The 19735-nt window shown below is 44.3% G+C and overlaps 1 long non-coding RNA gene and 1 pseudogene across 1 annotated transcript; both read right to left on the reverse strand.

Moving 5' to 3' along the window:
• Positions 1-1560: 1560 nt before the first annotated feature.
• LOC120039216 lies at positions 1561-11903 on the reverse strand (annotated as a pseudogene).
• A 2884-nt stretch (positions 11904-14787) lies between these two features.
• LOC120039217 lies at positions 14788-16435 on the reverse strand. The gene is made up of 4 exons (XR_005475333.1): positions 16289-16435; positions 15163-15219; positions 14959-15058; positions 14788-14861 (listed from the first exon to the last, which is right to left on the reverse strand). It is a non-coding gene; the product is annotated as an uncharacterized LOC120039217 (long non-coding RNA).
• Between the last annotated feature and the right edge of the window lie 3300 nt (positions 16436-19735).

Raw genomic sequence — 19735 nt, forward strand, 5'->3', positions numbered from 1 at the left:
TCCCCAGTCCACCTGCCCGTGCTGCTGCTCCAGTTTCAACTGTTCTGCCTGCGGCTATGGAACCCTGACCTGTTCAACGGACGTGCTACCTGTCCCAGACCTGCTGTTTTCAACTCTCTAGAGACTGCAGGAGCGGTAGAGATACTCTTAATGATCGGCTATGAAAAGCCAACTGACATTTACTCTTGAGGTGAGGACTTCCTGCACCCTCGATAACTACTGTGATTATTATTATTTGACCATGCTGATAATTTATGAACATCTTGGCCATGTTCTGTTATAATCTCCACCCAGCACAGCCAGAAGAGGACTGGCCACCCCTCAGCCTGGTTCCTCTCTAGGTTTTGGCCTTTCTAGGGAGTTTTTCCTAGCCACCGTGCTTCTACACCTGCATTGCTTGCCGTTTGGGGTTTTAGGCTGGGTTTCTGTACAGCACTAAGATATCAGCTAATGTAAGAGCTATATAAATAAATCTGATCCCATCTCAAGTAAACCTCTTCTCCCCACTCCTGGACAAGCTCACTGAGGGTAGTGACTTGCGCACAGACATTGTTGAGCCAAGAGATAATTGGTTCCCCCTTAATCACGCCATCCCTTCACATATGAAGACAATGTTCCATTCTGACGTCTCCCCTCTAGGCCCCAAGTGACTGAGCCCTAGCTGAGAAGGGAAACGTGCAACTGCCAACAGTATAGTCCAAAGGGACACATTCTAATGACAACTCACATAAGCATATTATGTAAATTAAACATCCTATTTATCTATGTTACCCAACTAATTCATCCTCCAGTGCGCCAACTCCCCCTTGTGGTCTGGAGCAATGAAGCCATCCCGCGGTGCAAGCTCGCAACTTTTAAAGGAGGAACTGCTGCATCTCTTCAGTTCCGTAAGGTGTTTCTTTAAATCTGATCCTGATGCGGAATAGATTGCAACGTATTCATGACTGTACCTTCCCTAGTCCAGACTTGGAGATTGTGAAGAGACCTCTGGTGGCATGTCTTGTGGGGTATGCATGGGTGTCTGAGCTGTGCGCTAGTAGTTTTAAAAACAGACAGCTCGGTACATTCAGCTTGTCAACACTTCTTACAAAAAACTAGTGAGAAAGTCAAGCTCTCCCCATTTGAGATATACATGCATATCATTAAAGAAAAGTCCATATTTGGATGGAAACCAAGCTAGTGAGAGGTATCAAGTAAAGTTGTAATTTCAGTTGGAAATTCCCAACACTGCTGCGCTCCCTGGGGCCTGCAGCCAACCACAGCCCTGCTGGCCTCACTTTGGCAAACCACCATCTGCTATAACATCGAGTCAGTTCTTCCTACTGGACATTGGAAAGCTTTTGTTTTGACACCCATTGTTCGTCCTAGACGGGAAATTGGTGTGGATGGTTCAGAGTTCCATGCTTACAAAAGGGTTGATTGATACACGTCAGATGACAAGCCTACTACATCCACTAAAGTACATGCGCCTTGGTGTTATACGCAAATCAGATACAATTAAGGTAGCTCCAACGGTTAGGATGTTGCCACGCAAGTAAAGCAAACGTAGTTGTTATATAGAACACTTTATTTGACATGTTAGAACAAGCCATTACACCCAAAGAATGTATCCAGAAGAAACATAGAAATGACGCTCCTCAAAGAGGTCTTTGACATGTCGTTGACCTGTTGAGAGAGAACCTATTAGTTCAGTTATGGTCTGACAGAGTCTGAAAAGCATAAAACAAGACCTACCTCTTTTCGGGTTGTCCCGATTCACACATTGTCCACTACAGGGGCCGCCAGAGGGACTACTGGCGTCACAGATGACCACATCACAATGGACAAAGACCTAGGAATCAAAGATTTGATGGTGTCAGATACATTTAAAAAAAGGGATGATTGCCACTCACAAAATTAACCTATAAAGATTGTTGGGTGAACTTTGTTACCTGGCCACTCGGCTCAACCGCATCCTCGACGAAGGAAAACATAGACCTCAAAGCGTTTGACGTGAGGGGGGAAGTGGACCCTGGTGTCAGCTACCACCGGGTGGAAGACTACACGGTACGGATCCTCCGGGTTATCACAACTGCCAGTGTAGAGAGAGGGACTAAGTTAGGAACAAGAAAACACTGTAAACCCCAACCGCCTTGTGTACGAAGTCTTATGGTGGTGTCATGACTGTACTGTGAGGATCAGATCAATTCACACCGTGTTGTAAATGACAGGAGAAGTGGGTTCCTTCTCCCCCTCCAGTATGAACTAAAGGAATGTCTTTGTTACCAGGCTTTTCCCCATCAACTCTTACCCCTCCTAAATTCCTCGGTCTTGAAAAACCCAACATATTTCATATACAATGTAAAGGCTCGAGACTTCCTACCTGTAGTGTGAGCACTTTTCTAGTTCCAGTATTTCCTTTTTAAAAATCACAAAATAAGAATCAACATGACATTCTTTTTCTATCTGACCAGTCTTATGTTAGAAATATTGTTCCAGTATTCACTTTTGAACGTATTAGAGAAACTCCTAGAAAATGTGCATAGTAAGTAGCCATGCCACGAGTGACATCAGAGAGTGTGTCAGAACCGTCCCCGGCGGCCAGAGTGCATAAAAGGATTGGTAACTGAAATTAACATTAGACCAGAAAACCGTGAGTCGCTAGCTACACGTTTGAAATGGTTGGAACTTTCCTAAACGCACCTTCCTAAGGACGGCGAGCTGCAGCTCATGTCCAAAGTGGTCCGAAACCTGAATACCAACACGAGGGAGAATAAACACCCCTCAGACAGACAGTCACTGGTACAGCCGATTAGCTGTTTGGAGCCAAGTACCTAGAAAAGCTAACTTCAGTGGGACCATTCTGCTATCCAAACCATCCTACTCTCATCACCCACTGAGGAATCAGCGACAGGGTTGATTAGTCCATCTTCCAGAATGAGTTAAATGAAAATCCATCCTGAAGTTCCGTTCAAGACTAGTCATTGGAACCACGGACAACTAACGACATTGTGACCTCAGGGAGCCAATCAGAGAGAAGACCCAACCACCTACCTTTCCACGGCGGCATCCCACATAAATACATTCATGCAAAAATGTAACAACGATAAGTGTCCCTTATGGAACCATGGGTGGGGGAGACATCGTAACAAGCCGTCATATTGTGTCAGTCCGCTAGGGACCTGTGTAGCTAGTAAATAAATTAAACCAATTTGTATAGTACTGAATCATAAGGCTGGGGTTCTTGCGAGGAGGATACGATGTAATGGTTAATAAGTTGACTTTAGCAATGTAATAGATTTCTACCGTCTAGAGTTTAAGTCGGGAGACGGTATCTTTAAAACCGTTTCCTCGGCACCCCAAATCCTAACACGATTCATTTAGAGTCGGGTAACAATTAAACAGTCCTCAGATAATTCAAGGTCACGACAGTAGTTTGTTGGTTTTAATTTCTGATCTTTTGGCCCATCAGACCTGGAAAAATCTGATTTAGTACATTTTTTATTTATCTAAATAAACAGAAATTGGGCTGCCCATTTGAAAAAAAATGCATTTAATTTGTCGAGGGTCATACTAGCAATGCCACAGCATTTCTCATCAACAATATCACTTTGTCTACTACAAAGGCTTTTATAGCTAGTTAAATGACGGATGTCAAATGTCTACGTCGTATGTCCAACATGTATATTCAATTACATTGACATGAATGCATTCTCATGTGGTGAGACGTCCCTCTAAATGGTTCTTAAAGTTCTAAATGATCCAGAATGGTCAGACTACAGGCGACCTGAATATTGATCAATTGACCGTGGTTTAACCAAAGTTGCCGAATAGACAGTCGGTATCATCAAAAACGCAATCATATTTTTCAAAATAAGTAATTCATTTTAATTAAGAATGTCATGCAATGCGCCAGAGCAATTCTTCCGCTGTCGGAAAAATTGGTCAAAAAAAATTAATTCTACACCCATGGCATCAGATTCACACGTGGAGGACTTCTGTGAAGGGAGCAGCTCTACTATATAAAGTAACCTACGCATTGACAGTTTAGGCCTACTTTTGTCATTTGCATCTTTGGGAGGTTTATCATTTACTGTTTAACTGACAGATATTAGCAAAAAGGGATTTGTGAAATCTGAAGACGTTACATTAAGAGACAAACGCCCACACCAGTACAAATCCACTTGATCTGGCAGACGACGGCCAGAGCTTTCTCAGGATTTTGCACAACGATTTAAGCAGCTGAAGTGACAAATCTGAACTGCCCATTTTGTGCACAGCCATGTGAATGTGGTGTCTTTTCCTATGATCTACAAAACATTTTCAGCCTGTTTTTTCAAACTGCTACCACCCCCACCAGGATGACATTTGATTTAATAAACTGCTGCAAAGTTACTCCCGTGACAGATGAGCCTTGTGTCCACATGGCCGCCGGAGCAAATTAAAATAGGGGGTGCCAAATTTGGGGTTTTGCCACCATTTCATAAAAATGGTAAAATTGCGTGATTTGATAGCATTTGGCAAACCCGATCCCCCAAATAAATGGTTTTGACCAATAAAGTTGCTTCACTCCACTGCTTGGTGTAACATGTATCCAGATACTGAAAAGACACCCGCAAAATAAAGTGTCATTTGCAGCGTGCATAATCAGGGCAAAGTCATTGTAGCCCATCTACCAAAGGTTGCAGTGTCCATTACAATGTAGGAAAAATAAGTCATCTTTCAATAGTTACCCAATTTAAATTCTTGAGAAGATGGCAAAGTTAAAAATTAGGCCAGCGGTGTCCATCTGTGGCAAAGTGCCCAAATCAATGCTTATGACAAACCCAGCTGTGTGACATTTTTTTAAATATGAACATTAGCTAGCTAAATAAGGTTAGCAAGATGCTGCTACACTTGACCGTGGTATTTGTTCATGTTTAGCAACTCCCAATTAGCGCATTCCTCTAGGACAGGAAATTCCATTGAAAGTGGCATCAACTTCTAGGGATCCTGTCCACTGATCCTATTCAGTTTCAAACATCAACTTCCATGCTGCACAGGCATGTGAACCATCCTTTATGTTAAGCGCATAACCGTTTTAAACACAAGAGGTCACTTGTGCCTGAATTCAACAAGTATTCAGTCAGTGTTAAGAGCAGTTGTATGAAACCAATCGGAAAGGCAAGCCAAGCTTGCCAGCCGCTCTCGATTTCCATTCGACTGCCCAGCAGTTCGGCACAACACTGAACTGGAGCAAACCAAAAGGATAACATTGAGTAAAAAGGTGTAGGTAACGCCAACATAGTGTCTTAACCTTTCCACACGCGAATTCCAAATATCTTCAACAGTCACCCCAGCGGGAGTTTGTTATGCGCGTGATGTCAGAATGCACTCACCGTTCCAAAATGTGGACAGTTAACCCGCGCTGACCTCAAACCAAGGCACACTACCTGCTAATTTTCTATAGCCCGTTTCAACTTCTAAGTTTGCCTCATTCATTCACAAAAGTAGCCCATTTCAATGTTGCAGACAATTTCTTTTTGAGAATTTGAATGAGCCAGACAAACTTTCCTTCAAGCATACAGACATTTGCACACCTAGTCAGAACAGGCCTTGCACAAACTTTCCCCCTGGCACATTTATTGCCTGGTGCCCACATTGCCTTCCTTACAAATAACTGGACATGCGTGCATTCCTATCAAAGTGCCTTATTTTCTGTGTAACGTTTCTACTGTAGCATACCGTAAGTATAATGTACTTAGCGTTTTATTCATGCATTCTGATTCTTGCCTAGATTGTAATGGACACGTGTGTAAAACACTTTTGAAGGTGGTACCGACTATGAGCTAACGCCATACAATGCAGTCGGGTTATCACGTAAGGGTCTGTCAGACTCAACTGACGTATGGTGTTTAAGACACCTGGGATCTCGGAGTACCCCCATAGACTTCAGTGCATTCAAGACAAAGACTTCCAAGCCGTTAGTTGATTTGAACACGGCATCAGAGTGTAAACTATGGTACCTCAGGGGTATTTAGCTTAGAAAATCTGTCTGCCCCTCCATTTATTGTTGATAAATCCCCCATCTAAGTAATATTTCCTGCATCATCCTCACCACAATACCTTCCCGAGGACTAAATGGATTGATCTATATCTTGCAACTGTTTAGCTTTCGTGCTACGGTTAAGCTAGGCTTATATTTGGGGAGGTGAGAATTGGCTTTTTGATTTGTTAATTGTAAACTACTTGTCATGTGTACGCCGTAACAAGTACAAAGATTTGTCACACGCTGAAGTGGCCAAACTAAGTTAAGATCTCAGGCAATGGGCGCAGTGAATGGGATTAGGGAGTTCTTGCTTGACAAACATGGCTGCCATATTTTCCAAACTAGATTTACATGGCTCCCTTGTACCGCATCACTGGTGAGCACATTGTAAAACAAGTCTAGCTGTTATTTAGACTAGATGATAGCATTAACATTTATATATTTTACAAGCAAAGGTGGAATAAAGTCGTGAAGACCTTTACTTCTCATCAGTACTAAACATTGTTTAGATGCTTTTCAGACAACGCGGTTTAGAGTCGTTTGTTTGCATCATACGTTCTGTTCCAATGCTACGCTGCAGGGACCACTCAGTGATAACAAACATGTGATGGTACGCGCCAGAATCTCCCATAAGTGTTCATTTGGGTGGAGATCTGCTGACAGACCGCATAAGGCTCACATCGTTTTTAAGCTCAAACCATTGTGACCACTCATGACCTATGGATGGGGGCATAGCCACGGTAGTCAAAGTAGATGGCCAGCCAAGCATGATAGGTTGCTAATTACTCAGGAACCACACCTGTGGAATAACACTTGTTTAGGCCCAAAAACAAAGTTACCCATTAATGATGAGATTCCACCGGGGTCGGGAGTCACGGTCCTCGTTGAGGGTGGCCCAGCAGTGGTCAAGCACCAGCGCTACCTTGGGGTCAGAGGACCTGGTCAGCTCCACCTCAAAGTGCAGAGGCTGTCTCAGGTACCTCACCACTGGATAGTCCTCCTCCTGGTGGAACGTGTTATACGAGGCGTCTGGAACACAGAACGAGACAACCGGTGGGCACAAAACAGCGAGGTACCATCTCAACTTGTCCATTAAGAAACACACGTTTATCATATCCTGTTGTGCCCCGATGAAACCCCCCCCCCCCCCCACCAGAGGCTTCTGACAAATTCCCAAATCAGCTCCTCACCGTTACTCCATAGCCACACCTGTAGATCTCAGAACACAAGAGTAATATATCATAAGGCTTACATTTTTGGGAATGGTTTTGTAAAGGACACCTTCCAAGATTCTATATTCCATTTCCAGATCAGGAGTGATTAGAATTTAGAGGCCAAGTTGAAATTCTGAATTTGTGCACGCTTACCCTGAGCGAGTCTCATTCTGACCATTAGTCGACCCGTCCCAGTCTCGGCAAAAAGCTCGTTGTCACGCGGCCTGGTGAGGAAGGCCAATGTGCGAGTGATGTTGACCACATAGTAGCAGGAAACCTTTAACCTAAAAAGAGGGATGTAGGCAACTTCAATAGAGGAAACTTCAAGCAGTGGAGTGGACACACTGGTAGTAGAGGCACATTTTCCCTGTATACAAAGTTAAAGTTGAGCAATTGGTGAAGAAATAACCTATAAAATCAAACAGCTACAATTGTGATGCGTAATGCACTTACTGATATTCCTCCTCTGAAGACGTCGTGCCATTCAGCTTCACCTCAAGTTCATCTGGCAAGGAGATTTCGTTCTCATACAGCATGACATTGTTGATAAACTATATAGTAGAGGGGAATTGACTTATTACAGCCTGCAGAAGCAAACAGTCCGTAAATACACAGTACCCATCACCTCAGGGTAATAGTCATTTTACCTTCCTGGTGGTGCCACAGGAGTTGACAGTGAAGTGGAAGTAGGCGAAGCGATCGTCGCTGTAGGTGGGACCACAGGCGGGGTCGCTCAGGGTCAGCTGACCGGGGTTCAGACTGGGAGCAGACTCCACCTTGACCGCCAGCGCAGTCATCGTTCCGTTAGAGAAACACTCTTGGGGGTGGGGAAGCAAAAGACAGGTAGCCATCAGACCTGGGTTCTGTATTTGTTACACTTCATTGAGCACAGTAGAACCAATGGAATAGCACCAAAAGTGCAAACCATGCCCATCTGGCACTACTATTAGACTCACAGTATTTGCAAGGAACCCAGGTTAGGTAAACATGTCAAACGACTATTTATCGGAAGTAATTGTTTGAGAACCAACCAGTCAGCGTTTTGAGGAAGCTGCAAGCCAGGGAAAAGTATTTGATGGTCATGTTGTTGTATGGATTCAACAGAGCCACATCCAGTCTGCTCCTGACAGAGGACGGGTGAACCGACTGGGAACCAATGGGAGAGTTCATTAGTCCAATATTGTATGCATGTATACAGGGTAAGGAAAGTGAGGCTAGCTGCAGCAATTTAGGTTAACATGTTTTGGGAGAGCATCGTACCTCAAACACTGCGTCCGGCGAAGAGAAGGGCAACGTGATGGTGAAGTCTGCGTCGCCCTCTGTTAAATACTGTTGAGCAAGCTCATGGTTAAGCAGCCGCTTGCCAACCAAGACCACGAAAAAGGGATCTTGGTTCCTGTAGTCCACAGTGATGTGAAAGTTCTCCTGATCACAGTTGCCAGTGACTGAGGGTGGCACTACAAGGACAAACAGGGTTGTGTTCATTAAGCACAAAAAACAGGAAGGTACTACTTGAACTTGTCCAAGGAGAAAACCTCGTTTTCAGTTGCAAAATGTTTTGCTACGGTGGGACTGAATAAACATGATCCTGGCAAATCAGGAACAGGACACTGGGTCCAAATACTCTAAAGCTTAACATTTTCTTTGTAGAGAGACCGCATAGGTAAAACCTACAGTATGGCTAGTTGGGCTTTCACTGCAATCATTAACGAGAGGAAGCCATTCAACAGTAGTTTGGCGTAGTCCAGAGACATACCAATGTCCAGCAGTACAGCGTCCACAACGGCAGAGTGAGAGAAAGGAGCGTACTCTGGAAAGACGACCAGGCCGTAGATCAGCTGAAGAGTGAAGGTTGTGACGCCTCGTTCCGCCCTTCTCTGTAGTGAAGTTAAACGCATTGGTCAATTGATAGCATTATTGTTGTAACAGAACTCTATTCAACATCAAGTGACAACTAAGTACATATGGGGACTATTAAAACAAACTATATACTTAAAGTAATGTTGCACTCATTCCTCTAAATCAAGCACTACTGGCAAGTGAATACATACAACTGCCAAAATAATGGGAACACTTGAGTAAATGAGGGATACAAAGTACATTTGCGCCATTATTTATATTTTGTTGGTGGCCCACTTATTAGGGTGTGTACAAATCACTGCGTGTGGCCTTGCATTTAACAGAAACACACCTCCTTAAAGACCACCGGGTCTGAGAAGGGCACCTCCATCCTGAAGGTCTTCAAGGTGTTGTCCAGGGATCTCTGCTCCTGAACATTGAAGCCTCTGGCGTTGCACTCTGCAACAGTTAGCACCATGGTGGGAAAGGTGATGTTCAGCAGCTCCACATCAAGGTTGAAGGTCCCCAACTCAAGCACAAACACTGCCTGCTCAGGAACTGTGTCTAAGGGCGTGTCTGTTCATTGGCAAACAAAAAAAACATTTTGAAATGCGCTACAATGGAGGTCGAAAATGGACATTTGTTATTGCCTCCCCGTTTCAGTACATTTTCTTCTGTTTTGTGCCTAATGAACAACCCAGGCATCCCAAATTACCATAGGCACTATTTAACTAAACCAGACTCACAGTTGCGAACTTGTGGAGGCCTGGCCATCGGTGGCGTTGTGATAGGGAAGAGGACTTTGTAGCTGGTGTCCTCGTGTGCGACCTCCTCGATCCACAGCAACTCAAGCATGGGCTCAATGGTGTAAGTGACAAAGTACTGGTCATCCTGAATATGGCTCTGTAAAGGGAGACGAGTGAATCATTCAGGCTGTAATACACAAGTGGAGTGCAAAAACAGCTAAATGTTCCTTACAAGCCAGAATGTTACTCTACCGGTTATCTGTGTGGTTTGTCCTTCAGCCGCTCGTAATTTAAGACAAAATATCGGCTTACCCGACTTTAGAGAGCTGGTAGGCATATGGTTGTCAACTTGCATTTCCGGCGGTGTGTATTTTCAAAGCAACCGACACGCAAAGTAAACACTTGCACAATATGTAAACAGTAAGCGAACGTTGCTTGCATTCAGTTGAGTGGCAAAGCTACCGGCTCCCTAAGAAGTCAGGTAAACAATACTTTAGTGTGGATATTTGGTCTCAAATTTCAAGCGGCTGAAGGACAAACTGCAAAGACAAGCGGTAGAGTATGTTTAAGTGTCATTTTATGCAACATTCACACGATTTTGCAATCCAATGTGTCAGGCTGTATACACACCCACCAATCCATTGTATATTAGCCTGATTAAGCAGACAATTGCTCAATAAGAAACATTTTACACAAGACAACATTTCTAGGAGTTTACCCATGAGAGATGGCAAAGGGTTACTGCAAAGCACTGACAACTGCTGCAGTAAAAAGGGCTCTACAAATAAGATTTGATTTACAAATTAAACAGGAACATTTTACTCTTCCAACGCTGACCTTGAAATAGCCGCCAACCGCCCCCACCGGAATTTCAACAATAATATGAGCCTCTGTGACTAAAACCGAGTAGTTTCTGGCAGCCATTTCCTCAGTGTCCAGCCTCTTAGCGTCAATTCCCATGTACACCTCCAACATGGTGAAGGCAGCAGAGGAGAAAAGTGGGTCTATGTGCGTCGGCATGTACCAGGTGATCACTTCTGGAGTAAAGGCCACTGCCCCTGCAGTGAAACAAGAAGCCAAGTGCACATCATAACAGAACATTTTGCAACTGAAAACAAATGTGCCATTATTTGGAAAAAGTTCATCCCAAAACATTTTCCCAACTGAACACTACATAACACAAATCAAAGTCTTGTCTGGAGCCAATTAAGAACTGGGTTTATAAGATCTTAATTTGCCAAGTTTGTCCATTATTTCACACTCAACCTGGTGTTGGACAAACAGCCGTAGCATCTACTCGAGTAACCAGCCACTTCTGCTCAAAGAAGGTTGAGGTTGAGAGCACCCGCATCGGAACCCCAGCTACCTGTTCAGGGGGCAACCACACCAGGGCCGTGTTCAGTAGGGCACACCGTATTAACAATATGTTGCAGAGTTCAGGTAGGGTCACCGTTTCCAAATGTTTGCTCTACTGAACATGACCCAGTTCATGGAGGAAGTGGAGAAAGTCAGCTTACATTCTGGAGGTATGTCTCCTCTGCATTATTAGGGCTTCTTAACACCAGCCGTGTGGGAGTGTTGGCTATTGCATAGCCCTTTCTTTGGACCTCATCCACATTCATGACCTTCTTGCTAGGACTAAAGACGACTGCTGTCATTTTGTATCCTGAAGCAACAGCCTGTCTCAGGAAATGGAAACAGGAATTAAACAAATTGTCAACAAATGCACATTTTGTTTAGCGCCATCCTGTAGTGAAATTACAGAAACTGAAATATGGCTACCTCAGCTCCTCTCCGGAAGTTGCCGCTCCTTGCTTTCGGCCCTCCAGTGGGCTGTTCAGGGACGGTTTGGATGTCTGGAAGAGTCCTTCTGACCGACACCTAGAGAAGAAAGGCCATTATTCCCTATGCATTTTCTCCCTCCCATACAATACGAAATCAAGGGCCAGTTCTCAATCTGTCCACTCGCCTCCTTAAATGAAGGAGTATTGAATTGAGAGAGAGTCAAGAACCTCTACGTTGTGTCACAGAAGCAGAAGAAATGAAACACTGGACAGTTGTAGCTCTAGACAGATCATTTATACAGGCAGTACGACAAGCTCGACTGTAAACATGTCCTTTGGGGCATGCTCTGCTCACTTGCCTCCATGTAGTTGCGGTCGCACAGAATCTCTCGGGAGGTCCAGGGGGTGTAGCTACAGGTTTTGCCCACTCTATACACAGGGTCTTCAGTCATGTGGTTTCCTGGCAGCCTGAACTGCATGACCAAGCTGAACATCTTATCATCCTAAAATGAAGGGGGAAGGGGAAAAAAAGGTATTAAAAAAGCCTTTCATTATATAGCAGAAAACAAATAATTCAGTTGACGTTCATGCAAGTTATAGACTGTGGCAAAATTGACTATATGAATGCAGCTGCCACTGTATTGAAGCCACACTACAGGAGAAGTGCTCAGTAGTACACATCACTGCAGTCTGTATCAGAAAGTTGGCTGGCCCTCTGAAAGCCCTCCATAAACTTCTGCTGTACCTTACGTCATCGTTAACTTAGAGGTAAGAGATAGCAGACCCAGGGGTGGTAAAACTGCTTAAATGTTTCTGGCACCGTACTTCTAATAACCTCCATGCTCTAAAATTGTATGAATTAGCACCTCTACTGCAACTCAGGCTTATTGAGGACCTTTTTACTGAAGAATGCATTTGTTTTCAATGATTACATTTTTCATCTAGTGATGCAAATATTGACTTGTATCTTTGTGTATACAGGGCTCATCTGTTAAAGAGCCTGGTCTCAGCATGACTCCATGTCAAAGGTTAAATAAAGTGACGTTGCTACATTATGGGTTGCAAATGCAGTGACACTGAAAGGCAAACTGTCCATTTGAAGTTCAAGCAAACACTACAGTGCTTAGGGTTACCATGTTTTGGGAAAAGCAGTTTTGAAGAGAAGCAAAAAACATGGCATTCCCCATGGGGTCAAATTTAAAGCTGAATCCACACTGAGTAGCAAGGCCAGGTGTCAGGTTTATGATTTGTGTGTCATCTGGAAGGGATGGAGATGGTGTGAACACAATAGTTGACAAACAACAATCCATGAATTATGAAAGGAGAATCATAAGAGACAAACTCACTGAAGACAGCGTCAACCTCTTTAAAAAGAGGAGCGACACTCAAACGAATAACGTTACCAAGGCATTCAGCGTTGAGGTCATCTGGAATGGGAAAGGTTAGTTAAAAACCAAAAAAATATTGTCAAACGCTTATAGCTTGAACTTGCAGGGTGAAAAATGCATACTTATAGAAGGTGTCTGTTGTGCTTGTATGCCCACAGCTGCCAACAGGCAAAACAACCTGTAAGGCATTTGACAAATGATTATGATTGATTAAAAGGAGGAAGAACACAACTCAAATGTTTGCGTCAAATAAGACTCTTCTAGGCCTGCTACTACTTACCCTGAGCTAAGGAAATGAACCATTGTAGAACAGAATTGTTTTGATAAAATACACAGCTACAGAATCTAATATTTGACCCAAGGTGTGCAGCCTACAGCCCAGGGGTATTCAACTTTTACCCTATGACAAAGGCTTCCCACACTCAGTCACCTGAACTCCAAAGGGCTGCACATTTTCTTTTTATTCCCCTAGCCCTACAAAGCTGATTCAAATAATCAACTAATCATCAAGCTTTGTTCATGTGAATCAGCTGTGTAGTGTTAGGACAAAAACCAACATGCACACCAAGTTTGGGAAACGCTGCCCTGCCCTACGAGCCTGCTGGTTTTCTGTTCTAACTGATAATGACTTGCACCCACCTTGTGTCCCAGGTCTAGATCAGTCCCCGATGACAGGAGAACAATGAAGAAATGCAGTGGAACTGGCTTTGAGACCCAGAGGTGAGTTTGAGGGCTATAGCTGTTCCTGCTCCTCAAATTTCACTGTTTGCCACTGGCGTAATTGAATGAGGGGTTATGCTGGATGTAACCGGTGTGAAATGGCTAGCTAGTTTGGGGGTAGTGCACTGATAGCGTTTCAATCGGTGACGTCACTCGCTCTGAGACCTTGAAGTAGTTCCCCTTACTCTGCAAGGGCCGCGGCTTTTGTGGAGCGATGGGTAACTGTTGTATATGTGTGCAAAGGGTCACTGGTTCGGGACAGAAGTAAAACTGTTACACGGGCACCATTTAATTTGTCATCGATCGCTAGACCAGATTTCCCCCCCCCCCCCCTATCTTTTTCATTACGCAGACATAAGCAGAGTTGACACCATCGAGGTGTGGATGTTTACTTTCGACACTAGTTATTTTTCTCCAGTTTCGTCCGACGAACAGACTGTAGTGGTAAAATAAAACGGGATAGATTTTTTAATGAAGTCCTAAGCATCACTCCAGTCAAAACAATCTCTGCGAACGTTCGATTCCAATATATGTAGTTCTGTCTATGGAATACATACAAAAATGTCGTTAAAAAAATATATATGTATAAAATATACTTGTCTGTACAGGTAAATGTAGGAAATCCAAAATGCACAAAAATATGTTTTTGTAATGTCTAAAATAAAATATGTGTATAATATATACTTGTCTGTAAAGCAATGCAGAAGCAATAAGCATTGTAAATGATGATAGAACACATCAAATTAATGTGAACATGAGGACACAAAGGAGAGATTTAATTAAAAGATCATCTTTTAATACTTTTTTATGCTGAAGATTTTTAATGCTGAAAAAATCTATGTATGGCAAATCCACTCTGGGCAAATGGCCTGTTGGACAAAAATAAGAAATAGTTAACATCCTTGCTATTTCAGCCACTTGCTATGTTAAAGAAAAATCTCAGTTAATAATGAATGGATACAATTTGGAAGGATTTTCCAGAGCCATACCTCAGTAGGGTAGAGTGTCAGGTAGCACAACCATTGGTGCCATGAGGTCAACGTGTGAAGGAGGGAGCAAGCCAGAGAGCTGTCTAGGAAGCAGTCCAGGCCCATGGCTTGGAGGCTTTGAGTTGGTCCCATCATTGTAATACATTGTAGGGTATCTGCTGCCCCATAGACCTGCTGGTAGTTGGAAAGGTGTTAGCAGGAGACCACCAGGGACATCTATGATCGGCTGACAGTCTTGGTTAAACCACATGTATTCTAAAGCAATATTCACCTGCTTTCATAGAGTAAGGATTCACTCCTTTGGGGACACTGCCAGTGTTCCCCTGATATCCATATGTCCCCATCGGTGGAGGTGGTGGTACACACTTGTTCTGTAAAAAACATCAACACATTTTCCAAATTGTTAGTAATATTATCACAGTTAAAATACAATGGTTGTTCACTGTTTTTAATTTCATTGAATTTAAGTGTGTACCTCAGCCTTGGGCTCAGTTTTGTTAACCCATCTGTGCAGAGTTGGATCCCAGACAATCTGAGGAAGAAGATGTTAGCAATGTGAAGCAAGCCACAAAAAAAATAAAACAAAATCCACTCAATTGTCTCTACATAGAATATAGTGTTAAGAACCAGTTCCTTACAGATCTGTCTTTGTCCTCAGGTAGATGCACCTCCTTCTTATTAACTCTTCCACTCCCAAAGACCCAGCTGAGCCAGCCTCCACTGTAATTGTGAACAGCAGGGTTCTCGGCCTCAGCCACCGGCCGGCTGACAGTCTGGCACTGAGGGTTGGCCTCGGAGTGTTCCGGCTTGGTGATGGACATCATAGCAGGATGCTCAACATATCTAAGTCGGACATCTGTAATAAGTGGGAGAAGTCAGGCCACTCTGCTCATGTCACCATACAGAACAATTACTAGCTGACAGGTAGAAACGTCTGGCTCTGATACTCTGTTACAACCCAATCTTAACCTACACGCAGGGAGGTTACTCCAGGACTCTGCGATCGCATTGTTTTGGTTGCAAAATCAACAATTCCCTGCATATTATGCGAGGGCTTACAAATTTGACCAATCGCCAAACTATTTCTGCATAAAATAGTCACATCATCACAATATTATCGCATAGAACTGACCCATTACCACAGTACAAAATGAGGGCTCGCAATTTCAACCAATCACCGCACATTTACTGCATAATATGGTTCAATCAAGCCACACATACACACAGTTTTTTCCCTTGTCAGCGCTTTTTTGCAACAAATTGGACAAAACAATTGCATATTGCTATGCAAAATGTCATAATTGTTGCTGCAAAATCTAGCATATTTATCCGCAAATATCAAAAAAATCCATGCGAAATCCTGGAGAGATTCACTGGAATATGAAAATGTATACACTCACTACTGTAAGTCGCTCTGGATAAGAGCGTCTCCTAAATGACTAAAATGTCAAAATAAAATGGAGCTAAACCTGTTTTATGTAGAAAATGCATGAAAGTATTACAGATATATACTCACATGAGCCATACATTTAACCTATCACCGCTAATTCTCACGCTATCACAATGGTAATTTCTTTACTAATTAGGTAAGTTTAAGTGACCTCTTCTCTTGGAATAGAAATCCACAGGTGGAGTACACGCTCCACCATCCCATTTCCACAGTGGTGCCACCATGGGGATGATGGGAGGTGGTTGTGGATGATTGTGTCCATTCTTCACAGGGACACTGGTTGTGAGGAAGATCTCCTCCCTCTCTGCAGGGACACTAGCCTTTGGGACGATCCACTCCCTGTGCGCAGGGACGCTGGCCTTCTGGAGGATCAACTCCCTCTGTGCAGGGATGAGGCCTGATGCTCGGAGGATCTCCTCCCTCTGTGCAGTGATGCTAGCTGCTGAGAGAATCCCCTCCCTCTGTACAGGGACACTGGCTGTTTGGAGGATACCCTCCCTCTGTACAGGGACACTGACTGTTTGGAGGATATCCTCCCTCTGTGACGGGATGAGACCTGATGCTCGGAGGATCTCCTCCCTCTGCACAGTGATGCTAGCTGCTGGGAGAACCCCCTCCCTCTGTGCAGGTACACTGGCTGTTTGGAGGATCCCATTCCTCTCAGCAGAGACACTTGCCTTTGGGACAATCCCCTCCCTGTGCGCAGGGACGCTGGCCATTGGGACGATTCCCTTCCTCTGCGCAGTGACACTGGCCATCAGGAGGATCAACTCCTTTTGTGCAGGGATGAGGCCTGATGCTCTGAGGATCTTCTTCTTCTGCGCAGTGATAGAAGATGCTGGAAAAATCACCTCCCTCTGTGACTGGATGAGGCCTGATGCTCGGAAGATCTCCTCCCTCTGCGCAGTGATGCTAGCTGCTGGGAGAACCCCCTCCCTCTGTGTAGGGACACTGGCTGTTTGGAGGATCCCCTCCCTCTCAGCAGAGACACTTGCCTTTGGGACAATCCCCTCCCTGTGTGCAGGGACGCTGGCCATTGGGACGATTCCCTTCCTCTGCGCAGTGACACTGGCCATCAGGAGGATCAACTCCTTTTGTGCAGGGATGAGGCCTGATGCTCTGAGGATCTTCTTCTTCTGCGCAGTGATAGAAGATGCTGGAAGAATCCCTTCCCTCTGTGAAGGGATGAGGCCTGATGCTCGGAAGATCTCCGTCTTCTTTGCAATGATTATAGCTGCTGGGAGAACCCCCTCCCTCTGTGCAGGGACACTGGCTGTTTGGAGGATCCCCTCCCTCTGTACAGGGACACTGGCTGTTTGGAGGATCCCCTCCCTCTGTACAGGGACACTGGCTGTTTGGAGAATACTCTCCCTCTGTGCAGGGACACTGGTTGTTTGGAGGATCCCCTCCCTCTCTTCAGGGATGAGGCCTGATGCTCGGAGGATCTCCTCCCTCTGTGCAGTGATGCTAGCTGCTGAGAGAATCCCCTCCCTCTGTACAGGGACACTGGCTGTTTGGAGGATCCCCTCCCTCTGTGCAGGGACACTGGCTGTTTGGAGGCTACCCTCTGTCTGTGTAGGGACACTGACTGTTTGGAGGATACCCTCCCTCTGTGACGGGATGAGGCCTGATGCTCGGGGGATCTCCTCCCTCTGCACAGCAACTTTGGCTGCTGTGATGATCTGCAGGTATAATATAGAGAATATAGTCATTCCCTAAAAAATCAACCACTTGGAATCTATAACATCATTGACACATACACTGAGTGTATTAAACATTAAGAACACCTTCTCTTTCCGTGACATAGACTAATCAGGTGAAAGCTATAATCCCTTATTGATGTTAATTGTTAAATCTTCTTCTCAGTGTAGATGAAGGGGAGGAGGCAGGTTAAAGATTGATTTTTAGACAATTGAGACATGGATTGTGTATGTGTGTCATTCAGAGGGTGAATGGGCAAGACCAAAGATTTAAGTCCCTTTGAACAGAGTATGGTAGTAGGTGCCAGGCGCACCGGTTTGTGTCAAGAACTGCCATGCTGTTGGGTTTTTCCCGCTCAACAGTTTTCCCTGAGTATCAACAATGGTCAACCACCAAGGGGGAGGGCAACTCAATAGGAAGGTGTTCTTAATGTTTTGTTCCCTCAGTGTAGATCAATCCCTAGCATATACTTTCATTTGTATGTGTACGATACTGTAAATACACAAATTATATATATATATATATATTTTTTTTTATATATTTTTTTTATCCCATTTTCTCCCCAATTTTTCGTGGTATCCAATCGCTAGTAATTACTATCTTGTCTCATCGCTACAACTCCCGTACGGGCTCGGGAGAGACGAAGGTCGAAAGCCATGCGTCCTCCGAAGCACAACCCAACCAAGCCGCACTGCTTCTTTAACACAGCGCGCCTCCAACCCGGAAGCCAGCCGCACCAATGTGTCGGAGGAAACACCGTGTACCAGGCCCCCTTGGTTAGCGCGCACTGCGCCCGGCCCGCCACAGGAGTCGCTGGAGCGCGATGAGACAAGGATATCCCTACCGGCCAAACCCTCCCTAACCCGGACGACGCTATGCCAATTGTGCGTTCGCCCCACGGACCTCCCGGTCGGGCCGGCTGCGACAGAGCCTGGGCGCGAACCCAGAGACTCTGGTGGCGCAGCTAGCACTGCGATGCAGTGCCCTAGACCACTGCGCCACCCGGGAGGCCCAATACACAAATTATATTAATGTTATCTACAATATATTATAATACCGTAAGCCTCCCTGCTGCAGGGGCATTTCCTCCTACAATTTTGAGCTGATTTTCTTCACTTTAGCAATATTTTGTATCTTTGTTAATTTTCACATTTATTGTGTTTGGAATGGCACTGTTACTACAGGAGATGATGCTATCATAAAGTATTTGATGTAAGTATGTAGGATAATTACCCATAATGCTCACTGACTGAACATTCAAAATTACCATGGCAATTATTGACGCATTCACATGCCATCGGAAACTTGGAACCTCAGAGTTAAAATGAATGTAAGTTATCAGTGTAGATCTTCCTACTGGTTGATTCTGATACTTCACAAGTGGGAAACTTGAAATCATCATTCCATAACGAGTTAGCGAGTCAGAAATGTCAGAATTTCCTAGTTCCGACTTGAAGGGCCTTCTATAATGTAGGGCCGGTCAGTAACCAAATCATTTTACTGTGCCCAATCGCACACAGACTTTTATGGTCACACAAGTTGCCACCGGTGGATTCAAAATGAGTAGCCTAACAATTATTTACATGGCCGCAGGTACATTTGAAACCAAATTATTTTTCTGTGAGAAATCAATAATAGTTGCACACATAGGGTAACAGTGAGCAATTGACAGTGAGCAATGAGCAAGATAAGCATAGACGGGAAGTTGACAATAGCTTATTATTAGTGTAAATAAATTGTATTTCTATGGTTGCAGTCCTCAAAGATTGAATTGCATTGAATTGAATTAATCAGATCCAATGATTTACTGCCCGTAGGGTGGGGTACCGCTATTCATCATTATTATAATCACCATCTCAATCATTATCACCATACCATCATAGACTTATTCTTCTGT

Source organism: Salvelinus namaycush, unplaced genomic scaffold (assembly GCF_016432855.1).
Source record: "Salvelinus namaycush isolate Seneca unplaced genomic scaffold, SaNama_1.0 Scaffold260, whole genome shotgun sequence".
NCBI lineage: Eukaryota > Metazoa > Chordata > Actinopteri > Salmoniformes > Salmonidae > Salvelinus > Salvelinus namaycush.